We start from the raw sequence: 19034 nt of genomic DNA, 5'->3' as shown, positions 1-19034 counted from the left end.
TTGCAACCTTTCGGAACCAGTTCCTCTTGCTTATAAATACATTGATTTTTCAGATTTTTTCCTTACGAATTTTTCTGATTTCTTCTTCTTCTTCTGCACAAAATTTCTTCGTGTATTTTACTGCTGTTGAGTGGTTCGCTGACACCAGAGTTTTGGGTATCAATACACTGGTGATTGAGATCATTCTATCCTGGGAGGACATATTCCAAATCAAACCTCGGATACTAGAGGGGAATAATTTCCTTAAGGGGACACTGTGCATTCAGTGGGCTTGATCTTTTTCTGATTCTGTTTTTTTTTTCCAGATTGTGGTACGTTTTTTTTACAGATTTTAGTTTTGTCAATTAATTTCTGTTCATCTATTCTTACTGGTTTATTAAACTTTGGTTACTTCGTGTTTCTGCAAAGTTTATTGAAATCAGTAATTCTGATTTTTTATACACAGATTGATAACAAAATTAACCCCAACAAAGCAGCAAAAGTAGATCCTATTATCACTTTGAAAGACTTTGTTTTCTGTCTAGGGGTAATGACTGGTGCATTTGTGGAATTCTGCACCTTAAGAAATACGGCTGTGTCCACTTCGTTGTCGTTATTTATAAGGGAGAAAATTTCATTCAGCAACAAACACCTTCCTCTCCGAGAGCCATCCGATCATATCTGAAAACAGCAGCTTTGCAGGAACAGTTACTCAGACATGCTCTTTTGCAATCTTCCAACTTTTTCCCCTCATCCAAAAATATTCTCAGACTTAGTACCTGATTGGAGATCAATACAAAATATGTTGTATTCTTGATCTCTACGAGACTATGATACTGCGAAGAGTTACAAGACATTGGTGTCAGCTCTGTACATCCGAGATCTGGTTTCCTATCATTAAATGGTCTGAAGAAGTTACCTTCAACTGGACAACTACCTTGTCCATCATTTGAACAAATGATGTATCTTCCGCACACCATTGGGTACGCACAGTTCCATACATATGTATTACTCAATAAATCAGATATATCTTTCCAATAAAATTCATCCCATTGGTATACCCATAAATGTCCATCAGGCCGAAGCTTCATGAGTTGAGGTGGTGAAATAGGGGGTCTTGCAGAGCAGTAAATGTTTGGCCATCATAACTGAAATAACTACTATCAGCATAATTTGAAACATAGTAAAACTGAGGTGGATCGGAATCGATGTAAGTGGCCCAAGCCCCAATGTCCATTGAGAATATTTAAACCAAACAAACCTTGACTCTGATTGGTTTCTGAAATGCTTGCTATGCGCTTCTGCCCGGAACCTAATCTCTGCCCCGGGAGCAAAGAATCTATAGGATGATCAAAGGATTGCCACATTGTGTGGTTGGTCTTATCAAAGAGCACGAGATGTTTAATCCAGAAACAGATTTGCCAGTAGTATTAGTGGACCAAACAAGAGTACCATCAGAGTCTTCCAAGACCAAGTTTCCGTCTCGGCTTAGTTGCAAGGTTGCATTGGCTTTCACTGGACGGTCTCGATTAGCAGACCAAACTAACTGTTTGTGAGTTATATCCCCGGTGGGAATGCCCATGGTGGAAGTGCTGTATGATACTAAGGAGATGCCAAGAAAGCATTCCGTGGCATCATTTTTGCAAGAGAAGCCAAAGAAGAATCTCGGGTTACCATTTCCTTCCAGGATGGATGTCAGAATGTCACCGGTGATCGTATCCATAAGAAACGGCCTGTTGATCCACCAAGTGGGAACCTCGGCATTTACATTCCCCGAAGAAGAACAGAAGAAGAGATAAATGAAGAAGAGGATAGGAAGCATTGCTTTCTCAACAAAGCCAATTGTACCGTTAAAAATCATTTTTGACGTAGTGCACATTACCTAAAAAGCGATGGAAATACATGAATTTAATTTTGTGATTTGGTAATTTTTCAACAAAACATATATCATATATCATATCTATATATCTATATAAAGCTGGATATAGAAAATCTGATGTGGCACCTCTCTATGGCCAGCATTTCTATTTATCTTTTATCTCATTTTTTTTACATTTTATTTTTGTTTTCTATTTTTTATTTGTAATTTTGAAAAAAAAAACTGAAAAATATATTAATGCATTACATCATGCTCATTTAAAACTTCCATTATACTAATACACATTTAAGTAAATGGAAGATGAAAAGATCAAAACCTTTTCAATTTTCATAACTGTTTATAATTATTTAGCCTATAAAATTTAAAAAAAAAAAATTGAGTATTTTAATCAACAATAGTGGAATCCTTCACTTTCTCTCTTCTTCTTCTAATGATGATGATGAATATATGGGTATCAAATTTTGATATTGAGATGTCCAACGAATTTCTCGGCCTTGTGATTTTTTCAAGAAAAAGGAAAGTGAGAGTATCTCATGGTCCTTCTAAAGATATTGGTGATGATGTATATACAGATATCAAATTTAGTTATTGAGATGTCCAGCAAACATTCCTTTTTTTGCCATCTAATTCGATATACAATTAGTCATTTTATATATTTCGGTATAAAATATGTTTATGTTTGTATAAAGCGAGAGAAAAGTGTATATACAAATATAAATACATATATTTTCATCATATACACTTATAATTATACAAATACAGATCTTATTATACAAATTACAATATATAAATGAATTTATACAAAACTGAACAATTTGTATAAAAATTGAATGTTTTGTAGCGAATTATACAAATCAAAAGCTCCATAGCAAACATCAAATTTGCTATGAAACACAACTATACAAACTATAACTACAAATATGATTTTTATGTTTGCTATATGTGAAAGTTGCTCATTAAATATTGACAAAATTGCCCTTCCCCTTTGCCCCCATAAATGCCATACTCAAACACGTCACTTCGCTTCAATTCTTCAACAACTATATGACTTTTCGATGACGGCGTGCCTATTACCAACGGAAATAAACCACCGTATATTCATCTTCTCCAGCCAAATCCTTCAATTATTACTACCCACGACCTTCCATACCCTTCCTACCTTCTTCTACACAACAATCTTCAACCAAATTCTGTCACTCTCCACGGCTTACTTCAAAACGGTGTTCAACACCGTGCCAAAATCTGTCGCCCACTGTCGTTCTAATATTCCTTTCTTCTCTTCCTCTCTCTCCGTATTTTTCCTTTATACTTGGTACCATTTTTTCCTCCCCTTTTGACTGCAGTTGCTGAACATAGTTTTAATTTCCTTTATCGCCTGTAAACAAATTACTATGAGAATTATCGTTTTGGTGGCACTTGACATATTAATTGATGATATAGGGTTAAATAAATTGCTACTTCCTCTTGTATTCTGATTATTTATTTGTGTCAAAGATATGGAGAATGCAGATCAATGAAAGGTGCAGATGTTATCACTCTTGAAACTTCTAAGCTTAAGGTGCTACATTTTTATACTTTCTTTATAGTTATTGTGCATTTATGATTTTCCAGTAATGAGTGAGAGATTGAAATTTCGTAATGAAAAATTGATGTATTACTAGCATGTTGCAAGAACTTGCTTTAATTTATATAATAAAATTTGTTTTCATATAGTTGATGGTAGAATCCCCATCCAAATATCTCACATTCCCAAGATTTAGACTACAAAATTGGTGTTCACGAAGTGCTGAAGACGATGAAGTCGCTTATATGTCGTACATGTTTACCCCTCCTTTTCCTTTATTTAACTAGGAATTCAATATCCACTATACAGTTGAGAAATTGAAAACGCCAAGAACAACTGCTATATTGATTTACACCTGAAACAAAGGGAACTAATAAAAAGATACAGAATCAAGGCTAGATTCACCAATCAGATAATTTGTATTATTTTTTTTACCCTTTAATCATCTAGGTTATTTACCTTTCCAAGTACACCACCATATGCAGAGATGAATATAGGAATAGAATACTAAGTCCTTGCTAACATAACTTTTGATTGGATTTATGTTTTTGGTTTTGATTGGAACTCATCTCTGATAAAAGTGATCATTTATAGATATATCTACTAGCAATTATAGATTTATTTCTTAAACTTTAATTTGCAGGAATGTAAGTATGAAAGAGAAGTGCTACTGAAAACATATTACTTATATTATCGCATTAAGGGAGTGGACTTTAAGAAAGGGACAATTTAGTTTTCAGGTGGACATGGCAGGTGGGAAAAACATTCTTCGATTTGAAAATTTGGATTTGTTTAACGCCTTTGTGAGCAAATCAGCTACTTGCTCTCCTGTCTTCACGTAGCCCGTGGAAATCAAGTTTTCCTGAATCTTCTCACGAATAAAATGACAGTCAACCTCAATGTGTTTAGTTCTTTCATGATACACCGGATTTGAGGCAATATGCAAGGCAGCTTGATTATCACACCAAAGTTTTGCTGGTGTATGATATTCCAACCCAATTTCAGTTAGAAGATGATATATCCACATAATCTCACATGTAGACTGTGACATAGCTCTATACTCAGATTCTGCACTGGATCGAGATACAACACTTTGCTTCTTACTCCTCCATGACACTAGGTTTCCTCCAACAAAGACACAATAGCCTGTAGTCGATCTCCTATCAATTTTGGATCCAGCATAGTCAGCATCTGCAAAACACTCAACACGAGTATGACCGTGATTGCTATATAATATCCCAAGACCCGGGGCTCCTTTCAAGTAACATAAAATCTGTTCCAAAGCTGCCCAGTGTTTGACTGTAGGTGAGGACATGAACTGGCTAACAACACTTACTGCAAAAGCAATGTCTGGACGAGTCACAACAAGGTAGTTTAACTTTCCAACTAACCTCCTGTATCTCTCAGGATCATCAAAGGGGTCGCCGTCATCTTTCATAAGCTGCACATTGGGAACCATTGGAGTACTGCAAGGTTTAGCTGCCAACTTTCCAGTGTCTGCAAGAAGATCAAGAATATACTTTCTCTGAGACAAAAGAATTCCCTTCTTGTTTCTATTTACCTCTATACCCAAAAAGTACTTCAACTGACCCAAGTCTTTCGTATGAAACCTAGTATGCAGGAAGGATTTGAGGGAAGAGATCCCTGCATAATCACTTCCTGTGATGACAATGTCATCAACATACACAACCAGCAGGATAGTGCCAACTGTTGATTGTCGGTAGAAGACTGAGTGATCACATTTGCTCATTTTCATCCCAAACTCCAGGACTACCTCACTAAACTTCCCAAACCAAGCTCGGGGACTCTGTTTCAAGCCATACAAGGACTTCTTCAAGTGACAAACCTTTCCATACTCCCCCTGAGCAACAAAACCATGCGGTTGCTCTATATAAACCTCTTCGTGGAGATCACCATGAAGGAACGCATTCTTAATATCCAACTGATGTAACGGCCAATTCTCAGAAGCAGCTAGAGAAATGAACAAGCGGACAGAAGTAAGTTTGGCAACCGGAGAGAAGGTGTCTGAATAATCCACCCCATAAGTCTGAGCATACCCTTTGGCCACAAGTCTGGCCTTAAGTCTCGCCACAGAGCCATCTGAATTAACTTTGACGGTGAATACCCACTTGCTTCCCACTGCTTTCTTTCCACTAGGTAAGTCTACCAGATCCCATGTGTTATTTTCCTCTAAGGCATGTATTTCCTCAAGCATTGCTTTAGACCATCCAGGATGATTCAAAGCCTCTTAACAGTTTTGGGTACAGTTATAGAGTCCAGAGATACAATTAAAGATCTAGATGCAGGAGATAACTGATCGTAGGAAACAAAATTACCAATGGAATATATGGATTTGCAAGTGCGTGTACCTTTGCGAAGAGCAATAGGAAGGTCAATATTTTCTGTAGGATCACTTGGAGGAGGATCTAATGACGAAGGAGCTGGTGCAACATAGGTATCATTAGTCTCCAGCCTCCTAGAGTAAACCTGAACAACAGGCTGTCTTGTTGGAGCTGATGGAACTGGTGCTAAAGGCACAATAGTAGATTGGTGCTCAATTGAAGAATCAGGCGATGTATGAGAAACATCATTTGATCGTTCTGGTATGGCCCTGGTAACTTGGTACACTAACCACTCATCTTCTTCCCCCTGACCCGTAGAAATGGGAGGTGCATAGAAGAATGGTGTAGCCTTCGAAAAGGCTACATCAGTTGATACCAAATATTTTCCAAGTTCAGTAGAGTAACAACGATATCCTTTCTGAAGGCGAGAATATCCCAAGAAAACATACTTCAAGGCCTTGGGATCCAACTTGGTAACTGATGGTCGAACATCTCTAACATAACAAATGCTTCCAAATACCTTAGGTTCCACCGGAAATAGGGACTTATTTGGAAAAAGAATGTTATAGGGTACATTACCTACAAGCACAGTAGATGGCATGCGATTAATCAAGAAACAAGCTGTAGAGATTGCATCGGCCCAAAACTGTTTAGGAACCTTTGTTTGAAACAATAGTGCCCGAGCTGTCTCAAGTAGATGCCTATTTTTTCTTTCAGCAACTCCATTCTGAGAAGGCGTATCAACACAAGATGACTGGTGGAGAATCCCATGTTGCCTCATATACGACTGAAATGATTCTGACATGTATTCTTTAGCATTATCACTCCTTAGTATGCGCACGGTAGTATTAAATTGAGTCTTAACTTCAGCAGAAAATGCACAAAAATGGGAAAACACTTCAGATCTATGCTTCATAAAGTATATCCACGTCATTCTAGAAAAATCATCCACAAAAGTAACAAAATATTTATGTCCAGTTTTGGAAACAACAGGACATGGTCCCCAAACATCAGAATGAACTAACTCAAAAGCTGACTCTACTCGCTTATTAACCCTTGGACTTAACGAACAATAATCGGGAAAGAACGAGATATAACAGTTAAGGTCTCTCGTAAGTTTACTAACAGAAATCAAATTAAAGGCCAATTTTGGGAGACTTAATACAGATGAGAGGGTAATAGATGAGGTTGGTTTAACAGTTCCAGATCCAACACTGGTACAAGTTGATCCATTCGCTACAATAACTGGGGATGGTGCTTTGTGTGGATGGAAGTTAGAAAAAGTATTAGGGTTACCTGTCATGTGATTTGTGGCGCCTGAATCAATCACCCATTTATTTGAAGAGGTAATAAGACACGCTTTCCCTGACTCGGCAAAAGTAGTAACTGAAGTAGATTTCTGATACTGAACGAATCTAGCATAATCTTCTGACGAAACCAAAACTGTTTTATCCGATGATGGCCAATGAGCAACATCAACCTTACTATTACGCTTATCTGAACTCTTCCATTCTTCTCCCTTATTATCATTCATTCTCACAATATCAACACAAATTAACAGAGAAATCACCAAAACTCCCAATATAAAGGTTTTAACAAGAGAATAGTCAACTTCACAAAATGGCTCAACTCAAGTAGAGAAAACCAAATAACCCAAAACAGAGTTCAGATGGTTCGAATACCCAGAAGTTCACAGAGTAACAATAAACTAAAATATGAATAGCCAAAGGCTCCGGACAGAAAAACCAATCAAGCAACAGAGAGGTAATTTGAACCAGACTACTGTCTGATCTTTGCTGCTGCTGGTTCAAGACAGACCAAACAGCAGCAGAGAAAGGAATTCAAACTAAAGTACCACCAAAAGAAGATTGCAGAACCTGGATCTTGATGCTAAATCTTCAAAACGTGGTCCAATGATAAGAAATCCACCATAAATCAACTGGAAATCTTAAGGTAACGTCAAATGAATAAGATAGACCACCAGTGGTGAAGTCACATGAACCAGAAATATGGCAGCGGCCAATTCCGGCAACCACCAGTGGTGAGGGTCGAGAACCACCACTTCAAGTCTCACAATTCCGGTTATGCTCTGATACCATGTGCAAGGAATTGGAGAGAATAACTTGTATCTTATTCAATAGGTAAACATGCATAAATACAATAATAGTAGAAGCTAACTAAGGAAAGAAATAAAGAGGAAATCCTAAAGATATGCTATCTATCTATAACTTTGTACAATATCAAGAAAGATATCTATATACATTCTGTAACAGTTTACTTGCATCTTGGAATGAAAATTGATTTTAGATTTGCTTGATTTGTTAATTTAGTAGCTTCATTCTTTATCAATCCATTAGTGAGTTTGTTGATTTCTCTACATCTGTAACTTCTCCACACAACCCTCTTCTTTACTTCCTCAATAACACAATTTGTCTTCAATTTGGCTGATCGGATTTTAGTAGTAGCTACTGGCTGAACGAGCTTAGAGAGATTATAAATCCACCAGCGGTGTTGAATTCCAGACGAGGACCTTAGAAATGGTTCATTAGACTACCAAGGCTCAGATTTGGGACACTCAGCCTAGGTAATTTGACATTGTTAAAAAACAGATATCTTTGATATGTTTTTTATTTGACTGATACAGTTATTTTTATCCGTGTAAAAAAACATATATGGTAACTTTTATGGTAGAATTATCAGGAGATACAACTTTGATCATCGTCTCATTAGCATATTCTATATATGTTACTCCTCAATTTTAATCTACGTGTGTTAAATTATTTACGGATTATTCACTGCTCTGTAATTTATCTTTTGATGTATCCCATATTTATGAAAATACTAATATTACTTCCCAGGATATCATATGCAGAAGTATCAAACTAAGTCAATTACTCATAGCATAGCATTTGATGCAACCAATGTTATCATAGGCGAAAAGCGTAAAAAGGCGCTAAGGTATGTGGGGGCTTTAAGCGCAAAGCGCAAATAAAGCGTAGGCTTTAATTAAAAAAGGCGCAAAGGGAGAAAAAAAATACAAATATATATGTTTATTCCAAGACTAATAATTATAAACATGAATGACAAATATATGACCAAAGAAATTGAAAAGAAAATTATGATAAAGTGAAATATCAATTGTTTAGTGTCACTTCTCCATAAGAGGCTCATTGACAAGGAAAAGTTTGCCTTACAACCTTGATGACGACTCTGAAGCGCACATAAGCGAGGCGAAGTGCTCAACACGTTTTAAGCCTTGCTTTAGGGCTTAAGCGCGCCTTTGATAACACTGGATGCTAACACATTATTAGTCAGTTAGATGTCCATGAAAAGTTTAATGTCGGGTAGTTCTAGAAGACATAAACTACGCGACATCTCAAATCAAGATTTTCTCATGTAACTAATTACACTTTAGACCCGGTAATGATAAGATCACAAGTACAGCCTATCAGCAACATGTCTCAGACTCAGTCATGTCAAATACAAATACTTGCCAAGTGGAGCATATAACAACATAGGCAGTAGATACTTCACATTTGCTTAAACTTTTTTTATGACAAGGGAAACCCGCAATCACTATCCTTTGAGTGTGCACAGGGTAAAACCTCCGCTCCTATGCAATAGCTCGCAACCACACAAGATAGGTGTCTTGCACTAGGTAGGTTTGGTGCGACGAGCTCGATCTAAAAGGAAAATCCATTGCTTTCACTGGCAAGGTGTTTCGAACTTGAGACCTCCAACACTTCTGGCTATTAAGGAATCTGATCCAGTAGTGGAGCAGTTATCATCTCATGATATTAACATGTCTATAACTACAAAGTAACATATGCGTATAGCTAAACTTGATTATAATATTTTTTGGTGTGGTTTCGTTAAAGTGAATATGCATGAATTCTTAAATGGAATCTTAATTATTATTATTTTGAATTTTTTTACCTACTTGAAAACTATGTTAAAATATGGTAAATGAAAGAATGGTTTGAATTTCAAAACAAGAAAAAAGTCCCATAAATCGAAACAGAGAAAATAGTTAGTATATTCTATTATCTTGAATAAATATATAAAATATCTTATATATTAAATTACAACAATAACACTTTTATACATATATTACGGTTTATACCCGCGCTAAGCGCGGGCTGCTTGACTAGTTTTCAGTATATAAAATAATGAAATCTATTTCATCATGAGAATAAAGAAAGAAGCATTAGTTAAAAGTTTACACAAAATAAATTAAACCTTACTTTTACAGTTTCAAAGACCTAATCTTGGATCTTAACCACCTTTAGTTAATCTTATGTCCACCAAATTATTTAAAAAGAGATCTCAAGTACTTCCAGTAAGCAATAAATGTTACATATTGTTACAAACAATTAATTTAGAACTGTTGGGATGAGCCATTACAAAGTCCAAGTCAATTATTGTTGCACTCTACACTATTTCTTTAATTCTCATGCTGTGTTTCACAGTATCTTGTATCTCAAAGTTACAATTAACTCCAAATTATGAAATACTTGTTTCTCCTTTAAACATTTAGATTTCTCATTTACTGAACTCTTAAAGGGAATTAGAGAAGCTAGAGAGAGTATCAAAAAGGGAATAAATTATTATTTAAAGTGTTCCTAACTATGATTTAATTTTGTCAGGCAAAATTTTTTTAGAGAATTTTTTGGGTATAAATTGAGTGCTATCCGATTCGCAAAGCAAATCTTTACCCTTAATATTTAAAATAAAATAAAATTGCTAGGCACGTGGTCATACTGTTAAAATTTATGTTCCAAGTACAAGTTATGTCTAAGGCATAAGATCAGTGTACGAACTTTAAAAGGCATAATGTTTTAAAACTGAATTATGTCTAAGTGCATGTTTGGAATTGCTGTTAAAAATAGTTTATTTTTAGAAATAATTTTTTTTAAATAGCTTTTTAAAAGAGTGTTTTTGAAAAATAATAATTTGTGTTTGGCTATTAATTCATTTGTGGAATTTGTTTTTTATAAGCAGATTGTGTTTGGCTAATCATTTTTAAAAAGTATTGACTAGCACAAGCTAATATGGAAGCTTTTAAAAGATGAGCATACAATGCAATAACTTAAAAAATAACGTATACATTTAAATATGATAATAATGTTGGCAAAAGAGATGAACTACTCGAATAAGATATTAAGAAACAGAGAGAAAAACTTGATCTTTTCTTATGCTTCAAAAAACAACAATACAAGTTTTAAATAATACTTGGAAAGCAACAAACCTAGAGAAATAATAGGGCACTAGTTTAGCACTAACTTGACTAACATAAACTAATTAGGACTCCTAGAGCTAATAAACTAGAAACATTAAAGACTCCTAAAAGTACTGCCACTAACGGCATTAAACTTTTCAATCAATCAACTAACAATTCCACTTGATTCAAAATCACACACTCCCAATTGCAACCTGAAATATTCATGCTTAGCCTGAGGAAGAGACTTTGTAAATATATTCGCTACTTGCTCATTTGTGCCGCAGAATATCAGCACGATTCTTCCATCAACTACCAATGTCCGGATAAAGTGATATTGCACATTAATGTGCTTAATTCTCCATGAAAAAAGGAATTTTTATCCATAGCAATTGTTGATTTGCTATCAGAAAAAATCTCAATAGACTCCTTTTGCTCATAACTAAAATCTTCAAGTAGTTTTCGGAGCCTTAAAGTTTGTCGTGCTGCTAAACTTGTTGATGTATACTCTACCTCAGATGTCGAAAAAGCTACTGTCTCCTGCTTCTTTGAACTCCACGTCACATCTCCAGAACCAAAGCTAAAACAACTTCTGAGAGTGCTTTTCCGGTCATCCAAACAACATGCACAATTATTGTCAGTAAAGCCAATCAATCTGAAATTTGGTGCTTTAGAATACCAGATACCAAAGTCTGTTGTTCTAGCAACATAACGAAGAATTCATTTCGCATCACCAAAATGTTGTTTTGTGGGACTTTGCAAGAATCTGGACATAGCACTAATAGAAAAGGCAATGGCAGGTCTAGTGTGCATTAGATAATTAAAGCCACCAACTAAACTTCTAAACAATTTCGGACTTGCTTTCTCAGTTCCATCTGCATGCTGCAACTTTTCATTAATATTCATAGGTGAATATTCTTTCACCACGAGTTGAGCTTTGTGTTTTTGAGTGCTCCCATCAGCATTGTACTTTGTTCGAAACACCCATTTGAGCCCTATTACATTCTTTCCTTCAGGTGCATCAACTAACTCTCATGTAGAGTTTCTTTCAATTGCTTGCATCTCTTCAATCATAGCATTTTTCCATTCAGATTGTTCTACTGCTTCTTCATAACAAACATGATCTGAAACAAGCAAAGCAAAGTGCCAAGAAGTATTTACAGTGCTAGAGTACTTAGGATTCAATATCATATTAGAGGCATGGAAAGTAGTTAGTGTCTTTTCCAACATGTCCTCATCCTTAATAGTTTCCCCACATAATTTCAATTGGGAAGTGACTCCAAAATACAACAGAGTTATACTCAATTACGATTTTATAATCTTGAAACCGTAAATGCATCCAGCCCTTGGCAATACTTTTGCCTTGGTGGTCATACCTCCTTTAACATCGCGCAATTTGAAATAAATAGGAAGAAGCCAATAATTGGAAATAGTCATTTTTGGAAAGAATTAAAATCTGAAAATTTACTTAAGTTAGGAAATAGTGAGTTTTTGGTCAATTTCAAACGACCATAACTCCTAGCTCAGGATGAGTAGGCGTACTTCCAGACATGGTTGGAAATCTCTTGGAATGATCTTTTCAACTCCGCCGAGTTTGCGTGATTCTGAGTTTGTATGAGTAAGTTATGCCCTTTGGAAGTTGGGTTGTTGGATTAAGGAAAGTCTAATCCGGATTTTGGAAGTGTAATTTAGTCTTTTCCTTACCTAATTATTCTAATTCGTTTTTAGGAGTTTAATTAGGGTAAAGTCAGATTATAGTCAGTTTTAGAAAAGTGAATTTCAAGCTAGGTCTTGGAGAAGAGGAGAAAAGAGGAGAAAGGAGAAGAACGCTCAAGATTCATCGATTTCGTCAAGGATAGCTTGTGAATTTCGTCGGGGGTGATCCCTAAAAGGTATGTGAGATCACATAGCGTTGGGTTAGTTCACCCACGTGCCAATCATGATTCAATTCAGTGATATATGTGTGATTTGAAAGTAAATCCTTTGAGTTCTTGATGAAATTCGTTTGAATTCTTGTGGGTTGTTTTGTTTAAGTTTCTTGCGATTTGATTCATGTTTCCGGGTGTAATTTCGGTTTGAATCTATCATATATTGAGGGTATAAATGATCCTAAGTGTTTGAGGAAAGAACCATTGAAGTTTAGAGATTTTAGGGTTGAAAAACGGAAAAGAAAAGTAGTCAAACACTTGGGGAAGGGGGTGGGGAGTCGCGCCAGCCAGCGCGCCCCAAAGCAGTCCTTGAATGTAGGGCTCTGGGGTGACGTACCAGCCAGAGTGCCCCAACTTGTTCTGTGAATATTGAGGGTTGGCGCCCCGTGCCTCTCAGAGCGTCAGGGACGCCAGTTCTTCTCATTCTTTCCCCATCTTTTCGTACTTGTTCCTTAGCAATGTACCTATGTTTTCTAGTTGATTCCAACACTCTGAGGTACATCTAAACATCATGAACCCATCCATAAACATGAGATCATGAACCTTGAATCCATAATCCAATTCAAGGAAAGTTAGGATCAAAATCAAGAGAAGTTAAGAGTCAAGTCTAGAAGTTAAGCAGCAAGTCAAAGCAAAGTTCATAAAGTATTTCAAAAGTCTTTCACAAACGTTTTAACTTTGTTTTAAGACTGAAGTTTCAAGTTAAGCAAAGAGTAAAGTTTGAAGTTCATGTCTTCAAAAGAGTATATCAGGACTATGTATTCCCAAAGAATAAAAGTTTTCACATTTAAAGAAGAAAGGAAACCTTGATTTCCAAAAGAGCCTTTGAGCTAGTTTTCAATTAAAGAGTAAATAGTTTTCTACATTTGAGCAAGAAAGGAAACTAGAGATTTCCAAGAGAGCTTTTAAGCTAAGTTTTGAGTAATTATATCAAACCAAAGAAAGAGTTTTGTTTTTTACCAACACATGAGATAAGCATATTTTGGGAGTAGTATTGAGCACCGATATGGGGATGCGAGTTCATATTAACTCAAGTCTCCATAAACCATGTAGCCATCATGGATAGTAAAGGATCATACTTTTTAGATAACTCCTTAAGATCGATGCTTTTAGCATAGACTAGTGGATCCACTTAGTGAGTTAGGTCATATACCCCCAGCAAGGTATATGATGGTCCTTGACAGCGTGAGGTAAAGTGTTGTATCACCACTTAGGATCATAGTGGTGGTTGTCGGTTAGAGAATCTCCCACAGAAAACTATATTATTTTCTATATAAGTAAAGTTGAATTTGTTATTGCACTTTCTTTAACGAACTAAGTTGTTTCAACTGTTTTTACAAGCTTTCAATATATTGCATATGTTTTACCAGACCAGTTACAAAAAGCACTCATAATATTGACTAGGGTGCGACTACTGTCTGTGCTAGCCTGTGACATCAGGACCAAATCATCCACAAAGAAAAGATGGGACATGTGGGGGTTATTCCTACTAATCTTCAAAGGTTCCCAAATTTTCTAGGCCACTGCATGTTCTATTTGGTGCGAGAGGACTTCCATGCAGAGAATAAAAATATATGGAGACATTGGATCTCCTTATCGAAGACCCCTAGTAAGCTCGAAGAAATCAGTCCGGGTACCGTTAACGAGGACAACTATCACGTCGCGAGCCTACACCCTGGGCGTGACCGGCACTCGGAGACCATTGCTGGCCCAAAGCAAATCTTTGGCCTGGCTTTCTTAACTCAGCGGAAACTTAACTCAACAGTACAACTCAATGCAATGAAACGTTATAAAACAACCAACTGATGCATAACATGCCAAAAGGCAGCTCGAGTCTCAAAATAGAATATTTACATAGATGAGAGACTCAATACTAACTGACTGACTGATTGTCTATGAAGCCTCTAACGTACTAAGATGGATGTTGGGACAGACCCCACAACATCTTACTAGAACAAAACTAAGATAATCAAAATAACCGAGTCCTCCGGAAGCAAGGAGGCTCACCACTAACACAGGAGTGCTCAACTGGATCAACGGCGTGCTTGATGCTGATCCTGGGTACATGCGTCTGCATCGTAATAAGATGCAGGCCAACTGGCATCAGTACATTGAATGTACGAGTATGCGAGCTGGAAAGCTAAACCACAACTTAAGCTTGAAAGGAGTACAAGAGATTCTACTGCTGTGGGAGTTCTCTAACCGATAACCATCACATAAGAGCTATAGTGATGATACAGCGATCGACCTCACGCTGCCAGAGCATCTTATACCCGGCCAAAGATTTAAGACTTCAACTGCGTAATGGATCCACTAGTCTAGCTGGAAAATGATTCATCTAAAAAGTATGATCCTTTTCTACCCATGGTGGCTAACATGGTTCTATGGGGGCTGTGGGTTCTTTGAACGCTCCCCCAATTCGGTGCTCGATACTACTCCCAAAAATGTACTGGCTCTTATGTTTTGAAAACATATTTATTCCTGCTGATATGAGATAATTACTCAAAAACTTGCCCGAAGGCTCTTTTGGAAATCTCAGTTTCCAACCTTGTTTAAATGTAAAAAGATTTCTTTAAAACTTCCTTGGGAATACATAGTTCCCTAACAACTTTGAGAGGTGAACTCAACTTAAGAACTCTTGACTTTTTACTCTTTACTTGACTTGCAACTTGAGCCTTAGAAAGAAGTGAAAACGTTCAATAAAGACTCTTGAACAACTTTGAAAACTTGCTTGAACTTACTTCTTAACCTTGCTTGACTTGACTCTAACTTCCCTTTAACTTTGAAACTAACTCGACTTGAATTGGATTATGGATTCAAGGCATATGATCACACGTTTACGGATGAATTCTTGACATTTAAACGCAACTTGAAGTGTTGGAAACAACTTAGAAACATAGGTATAATACCTAGGAACATGCATGAGAAAGTATGGAAAGAATGAGGGAACATGGCGTTCTTGGCGCTCTGCTAGGCGCGGAGCGCCAGCCCTTGAAATTTAGAGGGCACCCGCTGGCGCTCTGAGTGGCGCGCCGCCCCAAGGGCTGGACTTCAGAGTCCCCTTTGGGGGGCGCTGGCAGGCGCGACGCGCTAGCCCCCTTGCCCAGAAAACTCGACTTTTCTTCCCTTTTTCTTCAACTCTAAACCATCCTTATTCCAATGGATTTAACCCCAAACACTAAGGATCATCAATCTCTCAACATACACTAGATTACAACACAAATACACAACCCAATCATGTCCCACCAGCAACAATAATTTCAACAACAACAACTAGCAAACAACTCCAACAACTTCAACAACAACAACTAACAACTTTAACAACATAACCAATCCTTTCTCAATAAATAAAAGGGGCTAGGTGTGTGGGGGAAAGGATCACCCAACACTAAAAGCTCACATACCTTGATATGGATCACCCCCGACGAAAATCCACGATGATCTTGTCGGAAACTTGATGATCTCCTCGATTTTTCTCTTCTTCTTCTCCTTCTTCTCTTCTTCACTCTCAAGCCCTAGCTTTTTACTCTCTTAAAATGGGACAAAATGATCCAAGGATCAGCCCTATACAACAATATAATCCCAAAAGAATTGGCTAGGGAAAAGACTAAAATGCCCTTAATTTTCCGGACGGATTCCCTGCCAACTGCCCAACTTTCAATGGCCATAACTCGCTCATACGAACTCGGAATTGAGAAAACTTGGCGGCGTTGGAAAGATCATTCCACAAGCTTCACCACCATAACTGAAACTACTCCTAACTCATCCTGATCTGGAAGTTATGACTTCTCAAAGTTGGCCAAAAACTCACCTTTTCCATACTTGGCCAAAATTTTCCAGATTTTCAAATCCTTTCCAAAAATGAAAATTTTCAAATTCTAAGCCTCTTCTTAGTTATTTCAATCTGCCGGATGTTACAACAACCACCTTGCTGGTGGAGATGCATGACATTATGAGGGATATGATCCTCTTAGGGAAGTTAAAATATTTTAGGGTGTGGTGAATGAAAGACCATTCCATTATGTCAAAAGCTTTTTCTAGATCAATTTTTGCAAGGAAGCTACCCATTTTTCCTTTCTTTTTCCCTAGGTAGGAGACTACTTCTTGAACTATGGTGGCATTATCTGCTGCCTGCCGATTTTTAATGAAGTTGGTTTGGCATGGGCCTGTAAGCCTATCCATATGGATCATAAGTCTTCTAGCAATGATTTTTGTAATGAACTTGTAAGAGGTATTGCAAAGACTTATAGGTCTGAAATTCTTAAGGGATGTAACATTCTTGTATTTGGAATAAGACATACATGAGTTAGATTGGGGTCGTCTAGGATGGTACCTCTATTGAAGGTTTCCTGGCAATGGGCTATGACAGAAGGTCCAACTATATGCCAGTACTTTTGGTAAAAGAAGGGATGTAGGCCATCCTGCCCAGGCACTTAGTGAGGATGGAAGGAGTAGACTATGGTTCTAACTTCCTCCGCAGAGGGAATTGCTTCAAGTAGGGCATGGTCTTCCGTTTTTAATGATGCCTGCCCCATCCCGAGGTTAAGAAGGACAGATTGGTCATGGGTCGAGGAGTAGAGAGTCTTGTAAAAAGAGATCGAACGTGTGACTGATGATCTCTTGGTTGTCACATATCCAAGCCCCGTTCTCCTCCTATGGTTTAGGGTACTAATGTGGAAAAACCTAGTGTTTGCATCTCTGAATTGAAGTCAGTTTATTCTCGACTTTAGCTTCCAAAATCCCTCTTCCTTTTTTAGGATACAATCAAAGTCGGCTATAAGGTGTTGTTCCAGGTTAAGCAGGAAAGCACTTGTAGGGTAGTTTGGGGAATTGTGTATGCCACAAAGTCTTTTCAAGATGGTTTTCTTTTGATGAAAGATATTCCCAAAAGTAGATTTATTCCAACTGGAGACATTGGTTTCAAAAGTGGCGATGGATTCAATGAGCTTGGAGGAACTGTCCCAGGCATCTTTAATAATGTTGCTAAGATCGGGGTGGGAGGTCTACATTGTTTCAAAATGAATAATATGCTTGCCATTTGGAGTCGTGTTTCTTGTAAGGGACAGCAATAGGAGACAGTAGTCGGAGTGGGTCCTTGGAAGGTGGATTACCTGTGCATCCGGGAAGCTTAGGAGCCAGTCCTTAGTTGCAAAGAAACGGTCCAGACGTTCAAAAATAAGAGCTTTATTGTTTTTAAATCTATTGTTAATCCAAGTGTACTTGTTGCCCTTAAAGCCTAGGTCAATAAATTTACAATAGTTTATTACGTCCCAAAAAGCGTTACTACATGTGTTATTTATAGGGTTACCTCCTTTATTATCTTTATTGTTTAAAAGTTCTTATAGGGTTACCTCATTTATTATCTTTATTGTTTAAAAGTTCTTTGAAGTCACCCCCAATGAGCCATTTACCCGAATAGCTAGTACTTCGACTTTATGGCACGAAGATTTTCCCAAAGAATATTACAAGTACGCCTATAGGTGCTTGCATAAATCATCATATATTATTATAAGTGGGAAGAGCTTAACCTCAACAGTTGAATTACGAAAATACCCCTATATTAAATTTAAAAAGTAATTAATTAAATAATAATGATATATCATATTATTATATTATTATACTAATGCTAATCATCATTTACCTACTTGTTTGTTGGCTTCTCATTTCCTTCCTAATCTTAATTATTCTCTCTCTACTTATAAATATTCACCTATTGTTATAATAATTATAATAAAGAAGGGGAATGAAGAGTTGCAAGGTAATTAATTAGGAGAGAAATATTCACTTTATAGCTATATAATTATGATAATAAAATATAAAGAGAGTGAAGAGTTGCAAGGGTAATAAATTTTGAGAGCTATAATATAAAATAAAGAGAATGAATAGTTGCGAGGGTAATAAATTTGGAGAGCTATATATAATATTTGTGTAGCAAAGAGGTGGCCAGCCGATGGTCATTATTTTTGCAAAAATGCATGATTATTAAATAAAATTTTCATTTTTCTCTAAATACATTAGTTGATTACTTATTACTTTCATTGTATTTTTTTGCTTTTTACAGAAGAAAAATGTGTATAAGTTCTAAAAGTTCATACGGAGCATGCAATGATGGAAATGGATATTG

At 36.8% G+C, this 19034-nt stretch overlaps 1 pseudogene; it reads right to left on the bottom strand.

Moving 5' to 3' along the window:
- The window catches only part of LOC102583080 (G-type lectin S-receptor-like serine/threonine-protein kinase SD2-5), a 7171-nt pseudogene extending 6154 nt beyond the window's left edge, over positions 1 to 1017 (bottom strand).
- Positions 1018 to 19034: the final 18017 nt, after the last annotated feature.

This window comes from Solanum tuberosum, unplaced genomic scaffold (genome assembly GCF_000226075.1).
Source record: "Solanum tuberosum cultivar DM 1-3 516 R44 unplaced genomic scaffold, SolTub_3.0 scf00102, whole genome shotgun sequence".
Classification (NCBI taxonomy): Eukaryota; Viridiplantae; Streptophyta; class Magnoliopsida; order Solanales; family Solanaceae; genus Solanum; species Solanum tuberosum.
Note: the sequence above shows the minus strand (reverse complement) of the source record. Positions and strands in the feature narration are given on the sequence as shown.